Below are 10,011 nucleotides of genomic sequence, written 5' to 3'. Positions count from 1 at the left end.
TAAGGATAGATAAAGATAAAATAATGTTTACACGAAGCAGCAGCATCCAACTACTACCGAAGCAAAGCCAAAGCCAAAGCCAAAGCCATAGCATGTCTCTCTTCTTTGTCTTGTCCTGTCCTGCTGCAGGAGGAGCCTATCCCATCGAGTGCTGTGTATATTTCTCGAGCAGAATTCCGAGGCTTGGGGCCAGTGAAATGTTTTGTCTTAAAAAATATTTTTAAAAAAAATTAATTATACGCTCATGTCAATGAAAAATATTTAAAAATTATTGTTTGGTGTTTTCTATGCATCATAAAGGAAAAGGTAAGAGTTGATTGATGACGGGTCCGTTATTTATTAACGAACACGGTTAGTCGAATATTTTCATCCCTCGACGGTAACGGTAAGTTGTTTTTTTTTATTGTTTTAAACTTATTTTTTCTTCGGCAATAAAATATTTTATAATGGTCAGTTTATTTTTAAATAAAAAAAATTAAGGGCGCTGAGAAAAACCATTGACAGCTTAATTTAGAATTTGACAGTTGTACTTGCTGATTTTATTCCTCATCGGTCTCCATTTTCTTGCTGCATTTGCTCCACCTTTCTGCAACATTGCGCATCTTTTTTGTTTCGAGCTGGCCCAGCTTGCAGCATTTTCTTATTTTTCAGCTTGTTTATTCAAGAATCCAGACGCAGGTTTACCTGGGCCGAGTTGAGGCCCAGAAAAGACAATGCTAATCAGCCCAAGACCTGAAATGGCCCACTTACCATCCATCAACCACTCTAGGACTTATCATCCAAGTGAGAAGCACAACCTGCTTGGTTGTGAAACTCTGTTTGATCTAATAGATATACTTAACGGCTCAAAACTTGATCTATATTAGGTTATATTTTGAATAATTTTGAATGACCCGGCCAGGGTTTAGGTAATTTGACCAAGTCAACTCCAATAAATTACAAAAATAATCGAATTAATAATGTTTTGGATAAAACATTGACAAAATAATTCATGGATTTACCCAATAATCTCACTCTAAACCAAGCCATACCATGAGCCAAGAGATTTTATAGTGCCATTTAGTTGAAATGGTTGTAAATGGGAGTGGCTGGAATGAGCAAATTAGACTCGTTGGATATGTAAATCTAAGTAGGTTTCCCACCCAAATAGTAATACAGAGGTATTTGAAATTATAATAATGGTTGTTTTTTTAAAGTGTTTTTTACTTGAAAATATATTAAAATATTTTTTATTTAAAAATTATTTTTAACACCGACATAATCTGAAAAACATTAAAAAGACTTCGTAATTGCTGGTCTTTGTCAGAGGTTTGATACAAAAAAGACTTCGGGTTATTATATTATCGAGTCAATTCGAATCAGTATTTTTTTATTAAAACGACGTCGTTTTATTTTCATTTTTTTATATTGACTTGACTAAATTTGATTGGATAAACATCTTTTATACTTTAAGAACATGTTTGGGAACGCGGTGCAAACTAAAAAATTCAAATTTTTTTTTGCTAAAATTTAATATGGTTTGTACGTTTTGGATCGTTTTGATGTGCTGATGTCAAAAATGATTTTTAAAAAATAAAAAAACATCATTGACATGCATTTCGGCACAAAATGTTATTTGAAAAGCAACCGCTACCACACTGTCAAGCACCCTCTAAGTTAAAATCCATCATATATCGAGTTTTGAATTGCAGGTTTCTCGCATCGAACAACTAGGCCGGACCGGGTTTAACCAACAACCGTGACGATCCAAATCTGCAAGGGAGGTTTAGTGTATGGCAAGCTGGTCAAGGATGGGGTCGAGTGGGCAAAGGACTCAATGGATCGAGGCTGGTGGACAAGAAAAGGTAAAAGGTCCTCCATTTGTCAAGCATGGTGGTTTGTGCGTTGTTTTGTTGCCACGTGTCCGATTCCAACAACCAGGGCTCCAGCTTTTGGTCTGTGCTTTTTAACCATGCATGCTTTCCAATCAGCCGCAGCTCTCCGGTGATGTGTTTTCTTGTTTGTGTCTAGCAACCATGTCATCTTGCCATCCCAGTTGCTTTCCTAAAATAGTTATAAAACTTGCATCTACCACCGAAGTCAAACTTATAACTTGTTGATTTAGAACATAGTTTAAATCATATTTTATTTTAAATCATATCTATAAAATTTGAACAGGGGATGTCGTCCTGACAAAAAAAAAACTAAAACAAAAAATTCAATGGGATGAGAGTTGGGTTTTGATTACGTCAACCGCCAGGTTGTTTTATTTTTCTAATTTTTTTCATCCCAGGTTGGTTCAGGTCTTAGATCAATCTCTTGGTACGGACCGGTCCGGCCTTTTTATTTTTTAGTAGCAGCCCAACAAGTATTTGTTCATTTCCCCATCTTTCCCGGTTTAACCTGGTTTGCTCGGCATTTTTCTTTTAAAAAAAGAATCAAAATGATGTTGTTTTGATGAAAAAAAATTCAATGAATTGAGAGTTGAGTTTTGATCGGATCAGCCAGGTTTTTTCATTTTAGATCATAGTTATAAAATTTGATGCGGGGTTGATCCGAAGTAAGGTTTAGATCATGGGTTGAAAGGATCAACCTATGTTAACCTGATTTGCCTAATAATTTTTTTAAATTGATTAAAATAATGTCATTTTAATTTTTTAAAATGGATCAAAACAATGTTATTTAAATTTTTTAAAAACAATTAATGAATCGAGAGTCGGGTCAACCAAGTTTTTCTTCTTCTATTATTTCTCAACTCGAGCTGGTTTAGTTCCTGGATTACCCTAATGCGCCGATCTGAATTTATTTCATTTTTTAGTAGCCCAGCAAGCAGCTATCTGTCCCTTTCCCCTTCTTCCCCTCCCCATTCCCTAATTATTTTCCTTCCTTTCTCAGTTGTCAACATGTGAAAGCAATGATAATAAATTAATAATCATCACCACGGAGCTTGACTCCGTCAGTTAAGGCGGTGACACGGTAACCATCTTCCTACGAAACCCCACAAAATTCCATTCTCAAATCCAACGGGTGGTATTGCACCGTAACATCCTCCCTCATCTCAGGCCGACGATTTCGATTCTCACTGGCAAATTTTAGTCCATCCTTTTTTTAAGAAAATAATGGGTCCGACGTGGTGTCAAATACGCTCTACAACGTGCTTTTAGGCAAATCAAATTCCCTGTCTACGCCCACGCGCAAAATATCTCACGCTCCATTGTGATTTCTTGTTGAAACTTGAAAGGAAGCTCACAAGTTTTAAGGTCAATTCGATGAATCGTTTACACTCTTGAAGTACAATTAATGTATATTTAAAATCATCTGAATTAAATTTAATTCTTGAATTATAATGAAATTTTATATTTTATATTATTAAAAAATTAAATTTTAAATTAAATACAATCTTTATAAATGTTACTAAAATAAATTATAAATCAACTCATTTGATTTACAATTCTAAAAATAATAAATTTAATATTAAAATTAACTTTTTGAAAATACTCAACTAGTTTTTTAAAAATATTTTTTAAGAAATAAAATGAAGGTAACGAGAATAATATAAAAATAAAATGAATTGAATTTTATTTTTTTTAGACATTAGAGTTCAACTTATTTATCAATTGAATTAAAATCAAATACTATAATTGAATTTAATTACAGTATAAAATTGGTTTTCAATATTTTGTATGTTTTCTTTCTCCTTCCTTATTTTTATTTCCTTTTTTTTTATAAAAGATCAAATTTTAAGCTGATAAATTATAAAAAATCACTTAATTTTTTCTTATAAAAACAACATTTGTCGTGGTTTGCTATTTTAATTACAATTTTAACTGTTAATATACAATGACATAAAAAAATATAAAACAAGTCGAATGCTACCATTATGCTATAAATAAACACCATCCCTTTTCATTCTTTAATATATATATATATAAACATGTATGTAGTTAAATTATTTTAGGTATCATTTAAAAAATTTATTATTCAATTGATATAGTTATTATTTAATAAAACATAATTAAATTGGATTAAATGTAACAATGTTATAAAATTATTTATTTCATTTTTAAAAAAATGGTATGAAATATCTCGAACAAAAATAGGTGAAGTGAGCACTATTGACATTTGACATGACCTTGAAAATTTACATCACATCATACAGTTTGCACGAAACATTAGCGCGTGGGGTATCCTGATAGAAGCTGGATTACGTGGCTTCTTCCAATTGGTTCGTTCTCTACATTTTTTATGTGGCGATCACAGGACAGGCGTTTATTTTTTTCTTTTCATTAATAAAAGATTTTGTTTCCCTAAATATTTGCTGCCTCGATTTAATCCTTGCCGTCCATTTCTAACATGGAAAGAAATTCCATGAAACTATTTATGTTTACATTTATGCCCCTGTAGGTAAGAGATAATTACGGCAAAGTCTCTGGACTGATTTTCTCAGCCATTGCCGCTACAAATCTCCAAGCTCAGCTACTAAAAGCTCTTTAAGATTTATTTTATAAAAAACAATGCTAAACATCAATGAAATATAATTATAAAATTATAAAAATAAAGATAATTTGTTGGATTATGATCTCATTATAAAACTAATTTATATCAAATACAATATATAATATTTAAATAATATATATTTGTGATTCAAAATAAAGAAGAAGAAACTAAAATAAGCTAAAATTCAAAAAAGAAAAAGAAAAGGGGGCATAAAAACCAAGGATTTTCACCCTTAAAAATTCCTTTATCCCTCCCTTGCCAAGATTAACACTATAAAATATAATTATTAGGTGCAAACAGTGTTTTCTAAAAATTTAATTTTTTTTTGTTAAAAATTAATTTTTTTATGTGTTTTGGATCGTTTTGATACGCTGATCTCAAAAATAATTTTTTAAAAATAAAAAAACATCATTTTGATGCATTTCGGCACAAATAACACTTTAAAAAACAACCGCAGTCACACTCCAAACCAGCCACACACTTAACCTATTTTTGGGGTTAAATGTTAACCTATTTTAAAATTTATTTTTCTAAATTTATAAAAGTTAATAACTTTTCACCCAACTTTTATATAAAAATTCTACTAGGCTGGATTCGCTCACAGTCTTATAATATTTTTTAAGTAATTGATATAACAACTTTTTTGCCCTTTTTATGAACAAGCAACGAATCTTATTTTTTTGTGTTTTTTATAGTCTAACTATAAAATATAATTACTTTTATATTCTTAAAATGAAGAAGCATCGCAAAAAACTTATAGCTACTAACTCCAAAAGAATAAAAAATATTTTCTGTTGGATTCATGATAAGAAATAAATTTATAACATTAACAAAATGAAAAAATATAAAAGAAAATAACTTTAATATTATATATTAATAAAAGTAAAAATATATCTTTAAAACTTAATACAAATTTAAAAAACTGATTTTTTTTTTCGATTCTTCGTATAGAAAAATATAGCATTTTAATAATAAATTTCAATCTTTTCTTTTCTAACTTGGATTTTTTTAAAATTAAAATATTATTTTGTTTCTCAAAACTAGGTAGTTTTTAATAAGAATCGAGGTAGTGAATATATATGCATATAAAGGGGCAAATTAAGCAATCTCAGTAGGGGAAGGATTCTTTGGCATCTGCTGTCATCATGTTGTATACCGTGGTGGAATAGACGACGGAGAGACCGAGATGATGACACCCGATAGCCATGCAGATTTCTTCCTCAGACGCAATTTGCTCCAGAGACATGCGGCCGTTCCCGTCCGGCGACCCCTTAACTACCAAGGAATATAACATTTACAGAGGCAGTTAATGCTGAGACATTAATTCCTGTACTACTTTCTTAATTACTTGTCACCCAGTTTCATGACCAGAATTCTGTGGGGGAAATCGATCAGCTTCCATACAGTAACTTCAACCCTCAGAGACTGTTTTCTTTTCTTTTCTTTCAGTATGAGAATGAAATAGCAACGGAGAAGAAAAATAAAAAAACTGTGGTGGATCTGTTGCATGTGCAGTCCCTCTTTGAAAACTCAAACCCTTGATCCATGGCTAAAGTGCCACAAATTAATAACCACTTTATGTCATGGCAACGTCCCTTTGGTTTCCTTTCAAGGTTCTCGTGGATTCTTTTACTTGTTCTTCAAAAACTTTTCATCATTGATTCATGGCTATGCCCGTCAAAACACTCAACTTTTGGGGCATAATCTATAAACTTTTCTTGCAAAAGCAAAGTGATGCATCAAAGTATTTTGAAAAATTAATTTTTAATCTAATTCTTTATTTAAAAGATACAAAGGCACAGTAACATCCCAATACTAGATTGAGGGGCTTGCATTCACACCCGGTATACCTAAGCTTAATAGAATACCAAACCTAATTGACATGCATCTAGTTTAATTTTAGGCCCAACACTCATAGACGTGATTAAGATAAAAGCTCATATGAGCATTAGTTTGGTGAATTGTCCGTCCTAATTTTTTTAAGATCAACTATGCACTAAATCCAAATGAAAATGAATCTGGCAAGCTGTCAGACTCAACGTCCTTGAGTTCAGCTACGCATTGTGCCCAAACAGACCAGATCTAATATTCTTGGATTCAGTTATGCACTGAACCTAATCAGACATGGATTTGACGAACTGTCAGACTCAACACCTTTGAATTTTGTAACGTGCTAAGTCCAAATAGATTTGAGTCTAGAACATCGCTAGACCCACCACCCATGGGCTTGACACTGTTTCAAGCTCAAGTGGGTATGAGTCTGACGATTATTATAAGCCTCACTTTAAGTCATAAGATTTCGTTTATTTATTATTATGACTTTTAATATAAAATGTTAATGCGAATGATATTACCTTTTCTACACTCCTATGTGTATAAAAGTCTTCCAATGGAATACTGTATTTCCATCGCCATTAATATTGTGTAAAGGATATTTATCCCTTATAGGAGATATTTGTTCCTTATTAATGTTGTGTAGGATATATTTGTTCCTTATTAATATTGTGTAAGAGATATTTAGCCCTCGTTAATGCTATCAAAAGACAATGACTCTCCAGCTCCTCACTTCAGCAAAAACGACAAGAATCAGGGGCTATAAATATCTCATGAACCACTTATGTAGAGAGTTCACAAGTTCTATTATTTAAGTACTCATGCTTTTAAATCTAAGTGCATTTATTATATCAAAACAATAACAAACACTCTTGTTCTTAGAATTTAAAGATAATTCTCTCATTTATTGCAATCCTTTACTAAAAGTCATTGACTTTATCATTTGATGATATCTAAACCCTACAAAAAAGAATTGTTCTGCCAGTGTTATGTATTTTACCACCAACCATCTACTTTATGAGTTCTAGAGAATGAAATGCTAACATGAATGTGTGATTACACACTGTCTAAATATTAAAAAATCTCATTCTTGAGCATATTGAATTTTGGAGCACCATCACAGAGCAAATTAACACAGCTATTACATTTGACACAACCCATGACTTGGTTTAAGGATTGGGTCACAAGTTGACGGATTAACTTAGGCCCCATTTGTTTGCTGGAAAGTAGTTTTCTTTTGGAAAATGAATTCCGGGGAAAGTGAATTCCGGAAAAGTATTTTCCGATGTTTGGTAGTGTAATGGAAAATAAGTTGGAAAACACTTTCCAGTGTTTGGTTATGTCATGGAAAATGAGCTGGAAAATAACTTATTAATGTTTTATTTTTCTCAAGTTTATTAAAATAATGAGGAACAAATCTTACAAATTAAAAAGTTGAATGAGAATGAAATTGAAAAAAAATATAATTTCATAAATTATCTCAAATAAAATAAATAATAATCAAAATAATAGAGATCAAATCTAAAAAATTAAAAAAAAAATAAAAGGTGAAGAAATTAAAATAATAATAATTAACATTTCATAAATTATTTCAAATAAAATAAGTAACAATCAAAAGAATGAGGACCAAATTTGATAGATAAAAAATTTCAATAAAAAAAATGATAAGGAAAAAGCAAATAGCAATTATAAAAATAAGGACCAAAATTAATATAAAAATTAAATTTTAAGAGATGGAATTGAAAAATAAATATTCAAAACAAATTATATATAGCAATCAAAAGTTTGAGGATCAAATTTGATATAATCAGCAAATAATGACATTTCTAAATTTTTCACAACTTCCGGAAAGTGTTTTCCGCCCAAATTTTTCAGGAAAACACTTTCCTGAAAACCAAGCCAAATTTTCCTTTGACTGGAAAGTGTTTTCCGTTGACCAACTTTTCTAATGGCAAACAAACACAGGAAAGTTTGGAAAGTGGTTTCCCGGAAACCACTTTTCGAAAAACAAACACAACCAAAAGGGAAAACACTTTCCTGGAAACCAAACCAAATTTTTCTTTGACTGGAAAGTGTTTTCCGTTGACCGGAAAGTGTTTCCATTGACTAGAAAGTGTTTTCTGTTGACCGGAAAGTGTTTTCCGTTGACCAACTTTCCTAATGGTAAACAAACACAAGAAAGTTTGGAAAGTGGTTTCCCGGAAAGTGAATTCCGGGAAACAAACATGGCCTTAGATTAATCCAAAACAATAACATTTTAATTTTATTTTTTAAAAAGTCAGACCAAGTTTTAATTGGGTTGATTTATCAGATCGACCATGTCATATTGGATCAACTCTCAACTAATTTCATTTGAAACTAAGTATGTGCTAGATGTTAAGTTTAATAATATTGATAGAATAATAGTGTTTAATGTACATAAAAAAAACTATACTAATATAGTGATGGCAATTTATGAATGGCAAGTTATTGAGTTGCAATTTTTTTTTATCACCTATTAACATAGGTGATGAAATCAAATGCAATGTAGCATATACTATGTTACACATAAATTTATTTATCTCATTTTCTTCTCAATTTAAAAGATATTGAGAGGGAGTATGCATGTTAATTATACAATAGATGCTTAAGAATATGGTTGTTGTTGCTTTTCAAATAACTTTTCATGCCGAAATGTATCAAAATGATGTTTTTTTATTTTTTTAAAATTATTTTTGAGATTAGCATGTCAAAACGATTCAAAACATACAAAAGTTTTTTGGAAACGTGGTTTGCACCGCGTTCCCAAACGCTGGGTAAGTGTGTAGTTGGTAATATATTATAGAGTATTTTTTAAAAATATTTTTAAATTGAAAATGTATTAAAAAAATATATTTTTATTTTTTTTAATCTTTGATATCAACACATCAAAATTATCTAAACACACATAAAAAATTAATTTAATGGATTTTCAAATAAAAGATAATTTAAAAATCATTTTAAAAAACAAAAACTACCCTAATGACATAATTTACTCTTACATATTAATTATATTACCATCCAAGATTTTAATAGTAGGAAGGCTACAAAAAGAAAAAAATAGGGGTGGAGCTACCCCAGGACAGAGCTATCCATTTTAGTTAATGTTTAAATATAAAAAAAGTATATATATAAAAAATAAAAATATATTTGATTAATTTCAAGACATATTTTCTCATTATTTTTATTAACTTTATCTTTTTCGTTCCAAGACAACAATGAACGCTACCTAAACAATATTTTTATTAATTTAAATTAACTCTATTTATTTAGTTTCAAATATGTTTTTGAAAGAATTTGAAATTTTTTAATTTTTTTCTTTACTTCAAATTAATATTTTTTTTGATGTTTTCAAATCATTTTGATGTGCTAATATCAAAAATAATTTTTAAAAAATAATAAAAAATATTATTTTGATGTATTTATCAGTAAAAAACACTTAAAAATACAACCGCAATTCCAATTCAAAACAGAGATAACCACGGGTCTCCAATTTTTTCCAAACGATGGTAACTTTTCTTGTTTTTTTTTTTTTAAAAAAGTTTATGAGAGCAACTATATGATTGCATGCAAAATCTTTGCACTTAAAATTTTCCCCGTTCGAACAGCAGCCTCTTTACAAGCACAGAGCACTCCCTCATTTAGCGCCTTGACACTTCAATTTTGTAAGATTCAGACAGCAAG

The sequence above is a fragment of the Populus trichocarpa genome, chromosome 2, assembly GCF_000002775.5.
Source record: "Populus trichocarpa isolate Nisqually-1 chromosome 2, P.trichocarpa_v4.1, whole genome shotgun sequence".
NCBI lineage: Eukaryota > Viridiplantae > Streptophyta > Magnoliopsida > Malpighiales > Salicaceae > Populus > Populus trichocarpa.
This window is presented reverse-complemented; position numbering follows the sequence as displayed.